Source organism: Myotis lucifugus, unplaced genomic scaffold (genome assembly GCF_000147115.1).
Source record: "Myotis lucifugus unplaced genomic scaffold, Myoluc2.0 scaffold_40, whole genome shotgun sequence".
NCBI classification, from domain to species: domain Eukaryota; kingdom Metazoa; phylum Chordata; class Mammalia; order Chiroptera; family Vespertilionidae; genus Myotis; species Myotis lucifugus.
In genome coordinates, this window is record NW_005871088.1 from 7910872 (window position 1) to 7931559 (window position 20688).

Genomic DNA, 20688 nt, shown 5'->3' on the forward strand with positions numbered 1-20688 from the left:
GTTGTTGTTGTTATTGTTGTCACATCCAAAGAGCTGGGGGAGAAAATATATTAAAATGTATTTATAATCACTATTTTGAAATAAAGTAAAGAAAACACATTGTATTGTTTTTACCCTGATTTGATTATTAATAATCAAACAGAAAGGAACTGTTTTAATGACTTTTGTTTGCTTTTAATAACATCAAGGTATTAGAGAAAATTTATTAAATGCCATTTTTATGAAAGTATTAATAAAATTGTTTGCTACAATGGTATTTCTGAAGCCACAGTTTGTTAAATATATTTATCTTTACATTATTTTTCAGAAGAAATAAAGCAGTAACCGAACTGATCTTTTCATCTAGATTTGAGGGTAAGACATAGAGCTTTAGAATACTGTTTGTATTCAACTTAATTGTTAAATCTATGTTAAGAGATGCTTTTTTTTCAAACATCTTTACAATCTGTGTTCCCTTCCACTGGCAGCCTCTTTGGAGAAGAGTAGGACAGTGCCAAGATCAACATGCTTTGATTCTTGCTCATTCTGATTAATCAGTTGGAATCTGACATAACTGCAGACAAGCAAATATAATATTGTCTTAATTATTGATTGAAATACTTTTAGAAAAACTTTATGATCCCTATAATTCATGGCCAGCTTGACTGATTACTGGTTACCTACCTATTTATCGGGTGGATTGTGATTTGTATTTTTCAAACATGACCAAAATCATCAGTCCATTATTTTACCAGGGTCATTATGATTGAGAAACAGGAGCCAACTGCATTATGGTTCCTTTGAGGGTAGCAAAGATTATAAACAGACTGTATTGACCAATAAAGTAGGTTATAGGCACATTTCCTTATATAAAGAGATATAAAGAGAGAGGAAAACAGAGAGAGGTAATAAAATTTAATATTGTGGCCTTATGTCTGTACCTAGCTATGCTGAAAATGTAAACAGTATAGGCAGCTTATACAAATACTTTTGGACTAAAAGTTTTATGTATCACAGGATATACATCACATGCTTATATGACTTATTTTAGTTCTTTCTGAGTACTGAACATTGGGGCTTTGGGTCCAGCCACTCAGTTATGTAGACAAGTGGCATCAAATGAAGGTTTGGCTTCATTTCCAGTGCTCATTCAATTAGTCACTATGGTCAGATGGACTGAACTAAAATATCCTGTTTGTGGCTTCATTTACCGGGAATTACTGGCGACATATATCAAGTTCATCTGATAATTGTTAACCTCCAATTACAGATTTGCTGGGGATCTGTCCTTTGTTAAATTAAAAGCAAATGGGAGGTTAAATGAATTTTAATAGCTTATTTTGTATAAAACTGCCCTCAATCTATTTTCAAATTTCATTTTGTCTTAGTTTCCACTGGTTGATAAGATTGCATTTTAGAAGGGGAAATCAAGGAAAGCAAACTGAATCGCCTGATATGAAACACTATTACTTTTTAATTTTTAAATGTTATTTTTAGACTGCTGTTCTTATGTCCACAGAGGGAAAATGAAGTGGGGCTCTGAGACAACTACTTCAATACTTTGAACCAAATAATTGCTTTTGAGAATAAAACAATTTCAATTTTTTATTAAATCATAATTACCAGATCCACTGGCTACAGAATCCAGAACCAGGAAAGAATTACTCAGCCCTCTACCTTAGTTTGCTTTTGTAGACACACTAGCTAAATAGAAATTTTGATGATTTTAGTAATACATCAAAAGTGAGAAATACTTGTTTAACTTAAAAAAAACTCATGAACAAGGCCTTCAGAGAAATTACATGAATATGTAATGAAAAAATATAAAATATCACTTTTAAGCTAGTTATAGGAAGGAAATAGTCTTCTAAAGCTCCTGAACAATATATTTCTCTTAGTTGGCAACTCACCGATACTATATAATTTCTTATCCTGCTAGTTAACAGCCTAAGGAAGCCATGCTGTACAGTGGAAACTGCTCATGGAAGTCTTTGGAAATCAGAATAAGCTCTGCTCTCCCTAATAAGAATTGCAATGTATATTTCAATCATTGTTTCATGTAAATTGAACCATTGTGGTAAAATTCTGAGTTGATAATCAGTAATTTTAATGCTGTTTTCACTAATAAAAGTTTTTTCTTATAGGTCATATTTGTAGCCATTCAGTGTGTTCATTAGCGTGAAATTAGTGAAGCTCAACATCCAAAGAAATGTAAATAATCTGATTTTTAGCTGGTGCAATTGTTTATTAGTTTACAGGATAGGCTAGGTATATCTATAAACACACACACACACACACACACACACACACACACGAATGCACAGAAACAGTGAATTATGCACAAAAGGAAAACAAATACAACATTTCTGCCTCAACTACCTAGATTTTTCAAATCAAAGTAGGTATTTGGGGCCCAAAATGATATTTTTTCTTCTTTTTGTTTCACTTTAAATTGAAACCTGATCACTGTATTATGTATAGTAAAGTAGATCCAGTCCATCTACCAGGACTTACTTGGATTTCAATAATGTCTATTACCTTGAGATTTGGCTTTGATTTTCCTTATTTGCTAACTTTATCATCAATATTATCCTCATTCTATAAGCTTACTTAGTGTGTATTGCAGTACGTAATTCCCAGGTAGCTGGCCACGATGTAAATCAATCCTGCTACCATCCTTTACAAATATTATTCAGAGAATCATGGAGGGATATCTAGATCCAAAATAAAGAACCCCAGGGTGGTAATTAGATTAGAAATTATTAGAACATGGAGGTTAAAAAAGAGAAGAAAGTATATTGAAGATTACTGACTGAACAGCTCTGTACCTAAGCTAAGATTGGGGAGGATAAAGACTAAGGACTATTAAGAGAGAAAAAATCAAATCATAGACTTATTTTTCCTTATTCTCTCTGCTTTCTTTTAAATATATGAAATGTATGCTATATCAACACAACACCAGTAATTCATATGTTTTCAAATAATTCAGTGGTCAATTAAAATAGCTAGTTACCTTTCCAGCCCCCATAGAATTTTTTCCTGGGATGGCTAACATCTTGGATTGACAGATTGTCAGGGCCTCCTGATATAGTTCTAGCTGTAAAAAATAATAAGTAGTATTGTGTTTAATGAGAACAAAAGGTGAAACATACATAGTACATATAATGAAGTATATATGTATATGATATATATATATCAGAGAGGATGGGAAAGGGAGAGAGGGATAGAAACATCAGTGATGAGAGAGAATCATTGATCAGCTGCCTCCTTCACATCCCCTTACTGGGAATCGAGCCTGCAACCTGGGCTTGCGCTTTGACTAGGAATCAAACCATGACTTCCTGGTTCATAGGTTGACACTCAACCACTGAGCAACACCAACTGAGTGCATATAATGAATTTTGATAGGGAGCAAAATAAATAAATACAAGCATTTTGAGTGTCTCATATGGTAACAAGCAGCTAGGCCTTTTGGTTTGTTTTCAGAAATTGTATTTCAATACAAATTACCAAGTGCATATTTCGGAAGCTATTTCCTGCAAAGAACCCCTGGGAAGCTATGTCTCTGCCATGGGTCCCCTTATTTCATAGCAGGATGTATCACATTTGTCAAGTTCTCTCTGCTGGAAATTCTTCTTTTCTGGTGATATAAACAGCCTTCGTCATCTATGGCATGGGCTAGCTTAAGAAGATTTTTTCACAGTTGTTTGAACCTTAGTGGCAGTACACACAAAAAATCTAGGATTCTATGTCCAAGCATATATTCGCCATTGCAAAACTATCACAACCAAAGAACATTTCAATTGCATATGTATTCTACATTGCTATATTTGTTTTTATTTACTGGTTATCTTCTAGCTCACAACTATGAGTTGTTTTACTCACAGCTCTCCTTCAATGTAGAAGGCAATCTCCACCTTGGAAAGTCACAGTTATTTATAGAAAGAATCAGGACACTTCTCTCTGCTCATTTCCTTCGGTAACTTCTAGAAATAAAGAAAAGTTAATACATTAAGTGATTGATTTAAAAGGAAGTCCTGCTGACACAGAAAGAATTATAAGAAGACAGAGTGAGTTATCAGTAAAAAAGTCAACCTTGTATTTTAGATTCTTACATTGGAAGTGAAGTATAATACTTTAGCTTCTGAGCTGGACTCAAAGAAATCAGTTTTCACTCTGGAATCCCTGCAATAATTAAATAAGTATATTATTGCTGACATGTGGGTAGGTTTGCCACATGGCTATTATTTTTTCCTCACACTCTAAGAAAATATTTCTTTGCTCAGATTTGATACAGCTGCTGTATCAAATTCTTACCCTGAAAATTCAAAAAACTTTTTTTTTCTATATGTACCTAAGCTGTTACATAGAAATGTGTATTGGAAACTGGATAAAACCATCAGGCCCGGCTGGTGTGGCTCAGTGATTGAGCATCAACCTATGAACCAGGAGGTCATGGTTCAACTTCCAGTCAGGGCACATGCCCAGATTGTGGGCTTGATCCCAGTATGGGGTGTGCAGGAGGCAGTTGATCAACAATTCTCTCTCATCATTGATGTTTCTGTCTCTCTCTTCCTCTCCCTTCCTCTCTGAAATCAATAAAAATATTTAAAAAATAGCATCAGAATTAAGAAAATTAGTGTCCTTAAAGAAACAAAATGAGGCATTTTATTAAAATTACATCAGGGTAGATCACCTTCCTTTGAACTTCTTGACTTTTTGTAGGTTTCAATATGTGCATTGTGAAGAAAGTAGGACTCGAGTTCAAAGGCATTTCCATTCTCTGCATAGTCATCTTGATTGCCTAGACTGTGCTGTAGAATGTGAACATTAACTAGGTTACTAGTATTTAATCCCACATGCCTATATGATTTCAGCTGCTCATTTGAATATAATCACATTGGAGAAGACCAGTTTCTAAGATAATGTTCTTACTGTAGCCAAGTAAGGCTGAACTAAATGGTCTTTATTCCATCTCAAAGGTTATCAGAGCAGTGTTAAACCAAAAGCCTGTTGGCGAAAAGTCACCTTCAATGTTTAAGCACCATCATAGAAAGATGGGAGTATACACAACTCATTGAATTTCCAAATCAGATCATTTGGTCCCAACCCCATTTCTTTTGAAAGAGCAACTAGGGCTAGAGAGGGAAGGTGACTTGTTCAAGGTCAAATAACATATTATAGCCATTCTGGTCTACCACCTGATTCTACTGACTCACAGGATGATGCTATTTCCATTACACTGCTCTATTTGAAAGTTCCAGAGGGGAGAATGAGGATCTGTTGGTGAGACTTCAGGGAGACAGTCTAATGTAGCATAAGAACATTTTCCATAAGATTGTTTAGCAGCCTATAACTGGAATGAGCTAGATACAACATACAGAGTTCTTTATCCATGGAAGTGTCCAAAGTGAGAATGATTCTGACAAGAAGGATAGATATTATTCAAGAAAATTTATTTGAATGCAAGCTTGGACTAGATCTTGGAAGACACTTCTAACTCTAAGCTCCTAGGTTTCTCTGGTGTATACACTAAAATAATTTATCAAGCAAGTCAAAACTATCAAATATATATTTTGTCTCAAACATTTAAATATTCAATCTAGTAATTACTAATAGATTATATCTACTAGATACTAGAATAACAAATCAATAACCCAAAATACCGGTTATATATTAAGCATCATTTTAGAAGAGACATAAAATTCCCTTTAATTTTTAGTGTTTTCAATGTGTCAGCATTCCAAAAAGAAGTCTTTAATGTTTAATTTTGTACAAAGCAAAAAACAAAACAAAACAAAACAAAAAAACCCAAAACACCTCCTCTGTACATTGCACTGAAGATGGCACTCTAGTAACAACCTCACACTAGAAATGATAAGGCATGCTTATATTTATTATTTGAATCCTACATTTTAATTTTGAGGTTATTTCTTGAGATTGGCAAATGAAACATAAAGGTTAGTTGTTATATCATCTTCTCTAATTGGAGTTGAGTCTATTTTTCATTTACCCTCAATTAGATAGAATTGAAATTTATTCCAAAGAATTTTAGTTCAGGTTATAGCTCAACAGACTATATTAAGAATAGCAACTTGAAATAATCTAAGCTATTTTTAAAAAGGCACTCAGAAATTTCTATTCAAAATTGTGTTCCATAGAGACAGAAGTTTTCATAAAAAGGAAAGGGAAAAAATCTTCATACTTCAAGAGTTTTGGATTGTTTATTTTGGGTGTTAGTTTTTAAAGATTCTGATTACATCCAAGATCACTCTGAAATGCAATTGTGGTTTTTTTTTTCATTCAACACTTTAACTAGAACCCTCCAAAATTGACTACTGTGCATTCACTGACCCATTTAATCACAAAGCGTGTTCCTTCAGGTATTACTTAGTAACTTATTCAAAATTAGCAGTTTTACCCTTTAGAATCATACTTCACTTATAAATAGTCACAGTACAGTGTTAATGTATAAACAACCCCTGCCTAATTAATTTTATGTTTAAGTAGATAATAATAGAAAAAAATAAAAATATGTACTTTGGTTTGTTGCTGATTTGGTAAAATATTTGTTAGAGCAAGGCATATTGATCCTCTGGCTTCCCTCTCTCTTTATCTATGTGTCCACTGAGGCCACCACTTCACCCTACTCACTGCCTGTGCAGCCCCACTCTCATTACAATGCTGATTCTGTTTAATGTTTTTCTTTCTCTCTGATTTGCATTCAGATACAGGCAGCTAATTCACATGCACATTAGTATGTCAGTGCTCTTAGAGTTATATGCATTTTTAAGAGAGGATACCAGGAGTAGAGGAGCATACCAAGTTAGTAGAACAAATGTGGGCATTTCAGGTGTGTGATAAGCAGTGCACCAGGAGGCCTTTCTTGCTATCCTTCAGTAATACCATGTGTAAAGCTGGTGCAGCTCAGATCAATTGGAACTGGAAGACTCGCTTAAACTTATTCTCCTAAACACCAAGGTTAGACTCCCTAATATGCTTTTCTTCATTCAACCTTATGCATATTGGAGTGAGGAGAAGGGGGAGGGAAGTTAGCTAAGGTTTACCTATAAAAATTACATTTAAATTAAAGCCCTGAAGAGTTAGTTCAAATTAGTTGTTAAAGAGTGGGGTTAAGGAAAGGCATATGAAGCCAAGGGAACAGCATGGGCTAAGACCTCAAAACACAATTAGCTTATTATGTGCTGCTGGTGAGATAGGTAGTGGCTAGAAGAGGAGTTATCTGACTTGTTTTGCAAAGGGCCAGATAACAAATACCTGAGGCTTTGTGGGCCATATGGTCTTTGTTATTAGTCAGTTCTGCCATTGCAGCATAAAAGTAGCCATCCTATATAATAAAAGGCTAATATGCAAATTGACCAAATGGCAGAATGACCAGTCACTATGATGTGCACTGACCACCAGGGGGCAGGCACTCAATGTAGGAGCTGCCCCCAAGTGGTCAATGTGCTCCCACAGGGGAAAGCTGCTCAGCCAGAAGCCGGGCTCATGGCTGGTGAGCACAGAGACAGTGGTGGGAGCCTCCACGGCAGTGCTAAGGATGTCCAATTGACAGCTTAGGTCTGCTCCCCATGGTCTCCTGGACTACAAGAAGGCACAGGCTGGTCTGAGAGACCCCCCTGAGTGCACGAATTCCGTGCACTGGGCCTTTAGTAGATAATAAGTAAATAAATGGGTGTGGCTGTGTCTCAACAAAACTTGATTAACAAAAAGGTGGTGGGCCCTAGTCCATTAGCTCAGTGGTTAGATAGTTGTCCCATTATATCAAGGTTGAGGGTTACACCAAGGTTTCAGTTACGATCCCTGGTCAGGGAACATACACGAAAAAATGAATGAATGCATAAAAGGGTGGAACAATAAATTAATCTCTCTCAATCTCTCTCCCTCTTTCTTCCTAAAAACTAAAAATGATGGCGGAATGTATTTGTCCCAAAGGTCATCAGTGCCAACTGACCGCTAGGCTAGATTGTGAAGGGATTCTGACTTCCAGATGCTTTGGGATGTCAATGAAGGTTTCAAAAAGCAAGAGAGGTGACCTGATTATGCTTATTTAAGACAGGCTTCTGACTGTTATATTGAGGATGAAACCAGAGGAAGAGAAGATCAGAGTATAAGTGGTAGAAACCAGTAAGGAAGCTCTTGCAGTAGTACAAAAAATAAAGAGATCTAAACTGTTAAAGATGAAGGAAGTATATAATTATGAGTCATATTTTAAATGTATACTCTGAAGATCTTGCCAATAGACTGGCTATGAGGGTTAAGGGTGACATGAAGTTAAAGAGGATTCTCAGAGTTCTCTGCCATGAGCAACTGGGCTAAAGAATATATAATTCACTGAGATGAGGAACTCTATGGAAGAAGTGGCCTTGAGGGTAGACATGAAGAGAGTACAAGTTCCATTTTGAATATGTTAAATTTGAAATTGCTGGAAGTCTTCAAGTTGTCGGATAGATGGCTGACTTTGTCTAGCAAGAGCTCTGAGGAGCAGTTTAGGCCAGAGATAGATTTGAGAATCATCATCACTGACACCGAAAGCCATAGAAGGAGATCACAGAATTAGAAAACAAGGCTCAGCAATAAGTGCGGGTATTTCTGAGCTTTGTTTTTTCAATGTTATCTGTGCACCATCAATATTAAAATCTAGACTCTCAGGCCCCTTCTGAATCAGAATATCTGTGGGCAGGGCCTAGGAATGTGCATTTTCTAGCTTCCCGGTTTATTCTCATTGACATTAAATTGTGAGAATCACTGCTGTTGAAGTAACTTAGATGAGAAAGCACCTGCACAAGACAGAAATCGGAACCAGACAGCTGGAGGAAAAACCAGGAGGCTGTGGGGTCCTGGGAGCAATGAGAATGAGTGCTACAAGAAGGATGGAGGTCAACTGTGTCCAGTGTTGCTGAGAGACATCATGTTATCTCACTAGGCTTTCCTGGTACTAGTCTACTTGGATTGCCTTCAAGACAGATGTTGGAACAGCTGTGGGACTCCATGTCCTAAGAGAATACAGAATCACAGGTGAAAACGTCACAGATGAAGACAGTCTAAGAAATGAGACAAGAATCAGGACCAGGATACTGGACAAATTGAAAGAAAAATGTCAGTGCAAGGAAGACCTTATGAGTCCAGAGGAGAGGCATGGAAACAGCAAAACCAGCCACAAGGTCATACATAGGGCAGGAGGTCAAAGTGAGCATCTAGAGTTAACACCAGAGGGTGTCAGGGTGGGCTGTGATGAAAGGTCACCAAACTTCATTACTTTTTGAGAGGCTTTATGCTCAGTGGTGTTGCCCCACAAAGATGAGGCACAAATATGGAAGTCTTGGAGAATTCTCCAGACCTAGTAGTCACTATTATCTCCAATTTACAGAAATGGAGACAATGGGAGATTTTGAAAACTTGCCCAAGCTTACACACTAGTAAGTACCAGAGCTGGAAAACAGATCCAGGCATTCTGGCTATAGATCCCAAACTTTTCTCTGCACTGCATGGCTCCTACAAAATGTAAATTATTTACCATGCATGGTATAACATAGCCAGCATGTCTGGGCCTCTGCTTGTCTTCTCTAGTCTTACTTCATGCCATTATTACCTTCTCTCCATTAATATTCTATGTGGCATACTGAACTAAATGGCTGCCATTATGTGAACGTGCTATGCTCTATTGTCCTCGGGATTTTGAACATATAGCTGTATTCCTCTGCCTAAACTACCCTTTGTTCCTATCTTTGCTACATTGACTTCTATTGTCATCTTAGATCTTAGTGCTACCTCCCTCAGGAAGCCCTTCCTATACATCCCCTTAGTACTCTGTGCTGACCCCTGTATTAGCACTTGCACCTTGTATCAAAACTGCATGTTTTCTTATCCATCTCTCTAATTAAAATAAGGGCTCCTGAAGTGTGGGATCCATATTCTGTTCATCTTATATCCCCGGTACCCAGCATAGTACCTGGAATATAGTGGGTGATGAACAGCTATTTATTAAATCAATAAATATAGTAATTGGTATGACAGTAGATGAAGTCTGAGAGAGGTAGTTTGGAGTCAATTATTAAGGAATTGGGTTCCATGTGAAGATATTTGTATTTTGTTCTTTGGGCAATGGGGAACCATTGAGGATTTTTGAGAAGTTGAGAGATATAATCTAAGCTTTTTTATTTTAGGAAGAAAAGTCTGATACTCTGTGGAAATTGGAGAGGTGATTTTGAAGGCAAGAAGATAATGAGGATGTTACTAAGATAATTATAAAATTAGGGCATTCGTCAGTTTTTGCTGCACAAAAGAATTACCTCAAAACTCAGCAGCACATCCCTCCCTCTGGGGGAGAAGAGGGTCCTAATATGAGGTACCAGGAGAAGATTTGACTTTGGGTGGTGGACACATGGTGCTATATATAGATTTTGTAACTTAGAAATCCACATATGAAACCTATATGTTCATGTTGACCAATGTCACCCCAATAAAAGTTAATTAAAAAATAAAACAAACAAAAATACTCAGCAGTAGGCATCACGAGTTGGCTGGAGTGGCTCAGCTCCAGGCTATGGGTCTGTGGATTAGTTACAGAGGTGCTGCTGTAGACTGCAGGTGTGCAGTTTAGAGGATCTAGGTGGACTTGTCTACAATCTTCAGGTTAAGTTCTGTGGTTCTCAACCTTCTGGCCCTTTAAATACAGTTCCTCATGTTGTGACCCAACCATAAAATTATTTTCGTTGCTACTTCATAACTGTAATGTTGCTACTGTTATTAATCGTAATGGAAATATCTGATATGCAGGATGGTCTTAGGCGACCCCTGTGAAAGGGTCGTTCAACAGCCAAAGAGGTCGCGACCCACAGGTTGAGAACCACTGTTCTAGGCCCAAATGAACATCATCCTGAACACCATTATGAAGCTTTACTCATAGCAGTGTCAGAGCACAAAGGGCAAGACTAACCATACAAGTACATATCAAGCCCCTACTTGCGATCATGTCATTGACCAAAGCAAGTACACAAGCAAGCACAACATCAAAGGGACATGAAAAAATACTTCTCCAATGGAGGTTAGAGGGGAGGAAATGATTATTTGCTAAACAATAACCTAATCTTCCATGGATACTATTGCTGTAGTCTAGATCAGTGATTTTCCACTGGGGAGTAAGGATGCATGTTCTGCCTTAAAATGTAAAACAAAATTTCAGGGAGGGGTAATCACATATATTTTTCAAAAGTCTTACCTCCACCGCTGTGTTCAGAATCATTACTAATATGAGCTATTATTATTAATAGAAGTATCAAAACCCAGCTGTCCAGTGGGATGGAAAAAGAGCTTGGGAAACACTGCTGTACATGGTAGATAATATGGGCCCCTAGAAGATGAGAGGAGAAAACCACAAAAATACAAATAATTGAATGCAGAGTAAGGAGGAGAATGAGGACCCAAAGTATTAGTGACCAAATGATCGATAACTTTTAAGTAATGGCTTAAAGGAAGATAGAGTGCGAGAGAAAGGAATTCACTCATTTAAGATATACTCATGACATATATTTCACATCTTCCTCCTCTAGAACATAAGGTACACAAGAGCAGGAAAGTCCATGTGTTTTGTTCACTCTATATTCCTAGTACCCAGATCAATGTCTGGCAAGAAGTAGGTACTTAATAATTTTGTTGAATGAGTGAATTAAATTATAAGATGACAGTTCTCATTTGAACTTCATGGTTAGAGGGTATGTGCATGAGGGCCTTGGGGTAGGGAGAGAGAGAAAACTAGAAGGGAAGTGCTATTCTAGCAGACAAATCAATCACCCCACAAGGCTCAGCCACAATATCAACTCTCCTGGGTCACCTGCCCTGATCTCCAGTTAGTGGACCTCTCCTCTCTATTCTGAAAGTTCTTTGAACAGTCCTCTATAAGAGCATGGCTTTGGTTCATTTTCAATTATGTACAGGTCTTAGCCCTTGACAGTGTTGCATTACCTGAGCCATGTGTTCCTGGAAAAGAGCAGTGGTTAAGAAATAACTCCCCAACACTTTTGTGTTCCCTGAAATAACTTACAGCCAAGAACCACTTTTCCCCTTGACTTAGTTCAGTCTTATGAATGAGTCTCTTGAATTCTTATAACAACTACAGACATAGATACACCAAATTTCCATCCTTTATCTCAAAAATGATTAGCTAAAATGTTTATACCCATTGAAAAATCATAACAAAATGCCCACTAACTAGAATTGACCATATTTTGTCAACCTTCTCTTCTTTCTCCTGACCTCTGAATTTTGACCCACCTTCAGCCTGAACTAGCAGCCTAAAGCCTCCACTTGAGAGTAAAACATTCTCTGACCTTCCATCCCATCATGCCACCCTTGCTCATACCACTCCTCACACCTAGTTATTTCTAGCCTTGTTTATCTTTCCCTGTAAAAGGAAAGCCCTTTCATCCCTGACCATTGAGACACTTGCAGATCTCATGATCAAAGTCTTCACCCTATTGCAAGTTTCCCTTTATTGCGATTATCCCTTTCATCCTACATGCAATAGTTATTTCCAATAAATTCTCTACTTAACAAAGTTCAGATTTGTTGTTTTACTTGACAAGCTCCACTAGATTTTGCTTTTCTTAAGGACAGCACCACATATAACTCAGTGCTATACCCCCAGTACCTAGCATCAGGCTGGCCCTAGTAGGCATTGTTATATATTAGCTGAATGAACACAAGAATGAATACACACTACATGCTGATGTATATGTTTGGAAAGACAAAGGAGAATAAAACACATTTCTTCCTTCAAAGATCCTGCAGCTTAGGTAGTTTATTCCAGCATGCTTCTTTTTACACAGAAGTTTAACATTGATTAGGTAAAAATCTCACTTTGTAGTTATACCACAGAATTAGGCTAAATCATGCATTAGCCTGTATTTCTGGTGATTTATCTCCAATCTGAATAAGAAATAACTGAAGTCAAGGTGTTTTTCTCAGTCAAATGCCATACTTTGTATTTCCTTTTAGCTCAGCATAGCCCTTGAGGGAGTTTGGAGTTATTGTTTTTAAAACCTTGAAAGTTGGGCAGGCAGTGCATCACTCCTACGTCTATTGGTGGGTGTACTCTGCTAAACTCAAATGAAGCTTTTTTGCTAGGATTTGTGATGTTCTAATTCTTTGCAGGCATCTAAAGGATGAAAGAATTGAGTAGTGTATATTTTCATAAACAGCTCTAAACTATTCCATTCAAAGCAAAGTCTGACCCTCCTAGCAATTTTACATGGGGTCTTTTTTTAAATTTTATTTTATTGTTTGAAGTATTACAAATAGTAGTACATATGTCTCCTTTTTCCCCCATTGACCTTCCCCCAGCCTCCCCTATCCCCCGGCACATGCCCTCACCCCCGCCCAGTGTCTTGTGTCCATAGGTTATGCTTACATGCATGCATACAAGGCCTTCGGCTGATCTCTTACCACCCCCCCTCAACACTCCCCAGCCTTCCTGCTGTAATTTGACAGTCTGTTTGATGCTTCTCTGCCTCTGTATCTATCTTTTTGTTCATCAGGTTATAATGTTCTTTATTATCCATAAATGAGTGAGATCATGTGGTATTTTTCTTTCACTGCCTGGCTTATTTCACTTAGCATAATGCTCTCTAGTTCCATCCATGGTATTTATATTTTCCAATTTGCCCTAGTCCCTGGTTTCAGGTGATAGGGAACCTGTTCTTTCATTTCTTTCTATGCCTACCTTTCTTATTTCTTTTTTCTTTTACTCTGTAAGGAAGAACCAGTTTTTATTTTCTTTTTTGTGCTTGTCTGCTCTGCTTTTTGAGGAAGGAGGGTCTTGATGAGCTGTCACCTCTCTGTGAACAGAGCTTGCATTTGGAGTGTGACTCTGTTGTTTGTCAGCAGGGTGGGTGGTCTACTTAGTTACACTTGGATCTCAATAATTAGAACCCCAAGGATCAAATATCAACAGAATAAATCTCTCTTTAACTTGAAGCTGAGTTTCCATTTTGGCCTCCAGTGGTAGCAAATAAAACTGTCCCCAAAAGGCATTTTTATTAAGGAAGACTCACAGTCTACCTAACCTTTCTTCCCACGGTGTTTCTTCTGTTCATAAAGTTGAGTTGATCTTGTCCCATGGGAAGTAGATTTGGAAAGGAGGGGCCTCTCCATGAGGATGCAGTCTCATCCATCTAAAGTCCTAAGGAAGCCACCTGATTTAAGATCTCAGACTGTAATGACAAGTGAGGGAGGCTCTGAACACATTTGTTAAAGCTCCATAGTTTCACTATTCTGAACCTCTAGGTTTCTTTTCTTTTTTTTTCCTCCCTATTTTGTAGTGGAGGCAGGAGAAATAGCTGCTATGCCCTTTGTCATGCGAATTTAAAGAGTTGCAAATTTTTCAACAAAAACTTAAAAAGCTTTAGATCATTTATCTTGTTTAGGTCAGTTGTGTTTGTCCTTTCTATTTACGTTCTTGTATGTATAGATTTGCCTGCCACTAGTGGTAGGATTCAAAATTATTTTATAGTCGTAATGATCTTCTACATAGCAGCCTAGAATAGGGCTGCAAACTTTTTGTAGCAGGTAGAAAGATGACACTTAACATTTCCCAGCATTAAACACCAATACCCACTTACACAGCAAAAATTTAGACATTTCATGGGGCACTGAATTCAGTCTTTCCTCACAGGAAAAAGGTTAGAAAAGGGGAGCAAATTAATTTGCAAAGAGATTGACTACAAATGAGTTGATTTAAACAAAGTAAAATAACTCCATCATAGAATAGTTGGATAAAAATTTTAAGAGGCCCAAGAAACTGATTTTTTCTTCTCTTCCTTTCCCTACTTCCACCCTCAACTTCCATATATATATACACCAAAAATCACTTCAATCTTTCTCACTGTTGCTTGTTTATCTGGGTTTTATTTTAGCTTTCACTGTTGGATACATGCAGTCTGTCTACACTCAGAGCTGCTGTCATCTAACCAATCGAGTTATTCCCTATGTAAGCCTAGAAGACAATAATATAACACTTGAAAGGTCAAGTGTGGCTAATGTCTCCATTTAGTGATGTATCTTTTTTCCTGTCCTCTCCATAAGAGTGCTGCAAACACACACACACACACACACACACACACACACACACACACACACCAAGCATGATCAAGTATACTAAACTATCCAACTCAAGGAAATCCCAGCATATCAAAGAGGCTAATAACTTCTTGGAAAATTCCCATGCCTGAGCAAAATAAGCAATTTTATCAACATTGGTAGCTTCAAGGTGAAAAAGAATATCAGCAACTTTAGAAAAGTCTAGTGTAATGGGATAGTTGCAGAGGCTATATAGCCCTGGCACTAAGGATTCTATAAATTCAGAGAACCTAGAAGCCAAGTTGCCACTATTGCACAGCAGATCTCTAGAACGTATTCATCTTGCATAACTGAAACTTTACACATATTGAATAATAGCTCCCCATTTCCCCCACCCCCACCCCCTGGCAATCACCATTTTCCTCTCAGCTTCTATGAATTTAACTATTTTCGATGCTTCATATGAGAAGAATCATGCAATATTTGTCTTTCTGTGACTGGCCTATTTTACCTACCCTAATGTCCTGAAAGTTCATCTAGGTTATAGCACTTGACAAGATTGTCTTCCTTCTTAAGGATGGATAATATTTCATTGTATGTATATATCACATTTTCTTTATCCGCTCATCTGTTCATGGACATTTAAGTTATACCCACCTCTTGGATATTGTGAATAATGCTGCAATGAACATGGGAGTGCAGATATTATTTGAGACCTGATTTCAATTTATTTGAACAAATACTCAGAAGTAGGACTGCTGTATCATATGGTAGTTTTAGTTTTAGTTTTTGAGGAACCTCAATACGTTTTTTATAGCAATTACACCATTATGCATTCCTCCCCAAAGTGTACTGGCTTCTATTTTCTCCACATCCTCACCAACACTTGTTGTCTTAAGTTTTTGTGTGTGTGTGTGTTTTTAGATAATAGCCATACTAACAGGTGTGAGGTAATATCTCATTGTAGTTTTTATTTGCATTTCCCTGGTGATGACTGACATTGAGACTCTTTTTATATACCGGTTGACCATTTGTATGTCTCCTTTGTAAAAATGTCTATTTAAGCCCTCTCCCCATTTTTTAATTGGGTTATGAGGTGTTTTTTTGTTGTTGTTTTTTATTTTTTTTTTTTTTAATTTTATTTGTTTTTGCTATTGAATCATAAGAATTTCTTATATATTTTGGAAATTGACCCTTTATCAGATAAATGGCTTGGAAATATTTTCTCCCATTTAATAGATTGCCTTTTCACTCTGTTGACTGCATCCTTTGCTTTACATAAACTTTTTAGTTTGATTTAGCCTTGTCTATTTTTGCTTTTGCTGCCCATACCTTTGGTATCATGTTCATGAAATCATTGCCAACATTAATGTCATAATGCTTTCCCCTGTTTTTTTCTCCTAGAAGTTTCCTAGTTTCGGGTCTTACCTCTAAGTCTTTAGTCCATTTTGAGTTGATTTTTTGTTTAATATGTAAGATAACAGTCCAGTTTCATTCTTTTGCATGTGGGTATTCAGTTTTCCCAACACAAGTCTTGGTACCCTTGTCAAAGATCAGTTGATCACATATGCATGAATTTGTTTCTGAACTCTGAATTCTGCACAGGCTATATGTCTGTCTTTATGCCAGTCGCATACTGTTTTAATTACTTTAGCTTTGTAATCTATTTTTAAATAAGGAAGTATGATGCTTCCAGCTTTGCTTTTCTTTATCAAAATTATTTTGGCCATGTGCAGTTTTCTGTGGTGCCATATAAATTTTAGAATTTTTTTCTATTTCTATAAGAAATACCATTTGTATTATCTAGTACCTCCAGTTTAGGTCTTTTTTTTTAAAGTTGTTTTATTACAGTTTACATTCAATACTGTTGTGTATTATTTCAGGTGGACCGCACAGTGGTTAGACAATCAAACAATTCACAAAGTGCTCCCTCCAGTATTTCCAGTACCGACCTGGTATCATGCATAATTATTACAATATTATTGACTGTGTCCCCTATGCTGTACTTTAAATCCCCATGACTATTTTGTAAATAGCAATTTGTAGTTCTTCATCCCCTTGCCTTTTTCACCGAACCTCTCAACCCCCCTCCCTTCTGGCAACCATCCATCTCTTCTCTGTATCTGTGAATCTGTTTCGGTTTTTTTTGTTTTGTTTTGTTTTTGTTTTTTTTAGAATCCACATATAAGTGAAATCATATATCATTGGGGTTTTGATAGACATTGATTGAATCCATAGATCACTTCGGGTAGTATGGACATTTTAACAGTATTAAGTCTTCCAATCCATGAACACAGGATGACTTTCCTTTTTTGTGTGTATTCCTTAATTTCTTTCATCAGTATTTTTTAAATATATTTTATTGATTTTTTACAGAGAGGAAGGGAGAGGGATAGAGAGTTAGAAACATCAATGAGAGAGAAACATCAATCAGCTGCCTCCTGCACACCTCCCACTGAAGATGTGCCCACAACCAAGGTATATGCCCTTGACCGGAATCGAACCTGGGGCCTCTTAGTCTATCCACTGAGCGAAACCGGTTAGGGCTCATCAGTATTTTTTAATGTATAAGTCTTTTACCATCTTAGTTGTTTATTCCTAAGAATTTTATTATTTTTATCCTATTGTAAATGGGATTGTTTTCCTAATTTTCTTTTCAGATAGTTCATTGTTAATATATGGAAAGACTATAGATTTTTGTATGTAGGTTTTGTATTTTGCAACTTTACTGAATTTAATAGTTCTAACAGTTCTGTGGTGGAGTCTTTAGGGTTTTTTATGTATAAGATCATGTCATCTGCAAACAAAGACATTTTTTCCTTCTTCCTTTCCTATTTGGATGCCTTTTCTGCCTTTTTATTAGATACTTGTTCTGGCTAGAACTTCAAGTACTATATTGAATAGAAGTGGCATTGGCAAGAGTGTGCATCCTTTCCTTGTTCGTGATATTAGAGGAAAAACTTTCTGCTTTTCACTGTTGAGTATAATGTTAGCTATGGCTTGTCATACATGGCATTGTTATGTTGAGGCAATTTCCTTTTATTCCTAGTTTATTGAGAGGTGTTTGTTTGTTGTTGTTTTTATCATGAAAGGATGTTGAATTGATTCAAACACTTTTTATACATCTATTAAGATGATCATGAGGTTTTTATTCTTCATTCTGTTAATGTAGTATATCACATTAATTGATTTTCATATGTTGAACCATCTTTGCATCCCTAGAATAAATCCCACTTGGTTATGACATAAATGACTTTTTTAATGTGTTGTTGAATTCTGCTAGCTAGTACTATGATGGCATTTTAGACAAAATGTTTATTTAATTAAAATATATACAATGTTTAACAACATTAAAAAATTAACAATGAAATTGATGTCTCTCTTTTATTTCTGACCCACAGAGTCCCTGAGGGTCAGGGATAAGAGGGATAAGAAAGTTAAAAGAAAACTCAAACAAACAGCCATGGGTTGTTGTTCTTACTCATCTATTAACTAGCTCCTTGAACTCACTGGATCCCTTCCCCTTTTTCAGTCTTAGTTTCCCAATCTGTTGAATGATGAGAATATTAGGTTTTGTTTTGAAATAAATTTTTAGCCTAAAAAGCTAGTTGCTTTTGTAGTTATCACTAAATGAAAATTAATTCATGAAAACGATAAAGACAAGACAAAACAAACAAAAACAAAGGGATATATATGGCCCAAAGCAAGTTTTCCTCCTATCTGGAGCCTCAGCTCCCCAACCCTCCATAGTAAACTGCAGCTAACATTTATTTGGGTATCTTATCTGGATTTTTAAAATCATATCCAGGCATATGTACATATTTTCTTTGTTCTTTCTTCAAATGGGAAAATACAGGGACTTAATACAAGAAGAAGCAAAAAAGAATAGTGGGTCAATATAGTTCAATCTTGGGTTTATATCCGGGTTCTGTCACATACTAGCTGTTTGAACTTGGTCATCCTTCTGTGTATTTCAAATTCCTCCTCTGTAATATTGGAATGATAATAGAGACTACCTCATAGAGTTGGATGTAAAGACTAAGCGAAATAATAAAGGGCCAGTACCAGTCAGTCACTCAGTAAGTGATCATTAAATGTGAGTTAGTCTACACCTTCTTTATTTCTTTGCATGTAAGGTATAAAGGATCTAGCCCCATGAGAAACTTCCCTAACTGCCACCATTTTTTAGTGCCCATATAGTATTACTTTGAACCAAATTTATATAACCAGTCTCCTACTGGTGAACACTGAAATTGTTTTCAGCTTTTTACTATTAAAAACCTTACTGCAAAGAAAATCATTGTTCATAATAGATTTACACACAAATGTGAACATATTGTTAGGATAATTTTGGGGTAGAGGTTAAAGGGGATATGCACCTAAAATGTAGATCTGTGATGTATGAAAGTGCCAATTTCCTCACACCCACAAAAAATCTCTGAACTATTAATTTTGTTTTATATATTTACCACTGTAATATGTAAAAAACAGTATCTCATTCTGTTTTAATTTGTATATATTTAAGTATGATTAAAGCTAAGCATATTTTTCTGTTTATAAGCTATTTATACTTCTATAATAACTGCCTATTTATGTTCTTGACAATTGAGTGTTTTAAAAATTAGTTATTTAAAAATTAAATTAATCTCATTGTTTGGAAGCTTCTAGAGTTTTGACTCCAAATTAGAAAACAAAACAACAACAACAAAAACCAACCAACTGTCCTGCACTACCCATTTTGTGGAAGAGAAAATCAAGTCTCAAAGAATTTAAATGACTTACATATTGTTAGAGCTAGGTAAAGACAGAGTTGGCATTTTAATATCTGCTTGTTCTTTTTTTAATCGAAACAGCTGCACTGTTTTTTAAATAATACCACTTTTCATGTTTGCTTTGCTAATATATAGAAACACCCATAGTCATCTCCCTACCACTCTTTACTTTATCATAAGGCAGTCATATACTTTTAGTATGTAGAATGTCTTATTAACTTGGTTTTCCTATAAATATATAGAGTATTAATAAGTAAGTAATCCCACTAGAGTCACCACTAAATATTTCTAAGGAAAGTCTTTTCACAGAACACACTGGTTCCTATAATAGCATCTTCAGCACTTCCCCCAACTTGTCTCACAATGTTTATTTTGTTCCAGTGTTTCTTCATCTATCTTGTCTTCTTGGGAGATTAATATGCTCATATTGCATTCCATTAGTTTGTGTTTTGAAAATAAAATATTACTGAGTAATAGGGTCAATAGAATTGTTTTTATTAAAGTGAAATTTATCGGGATGTTAATTTCCCAACTGATATGCATCTGTACAGGTCAGAAAAATCTGGAGGAAGATTATTGAAGAAAGGAGATTTGTATATGGGGTGGGGTGCAAAGGTGGTAACAAGACAGAATGCCCCTCCTTTTGTATTTGAAACTAAGCACTGCACATTGTCATCTGTGAATGGAATGAATACTGCTATTATTTGAGTGCTTACTCTGTTCCAGGCACAGTGTTAAGATTTTTACATACATTATTTCATTTAATTCTCAATACACTTTGTAAGGTGAGTATTATTTTTTATATAAGAATAAATGATGTTCATTGAGCCTCAATAGTGCC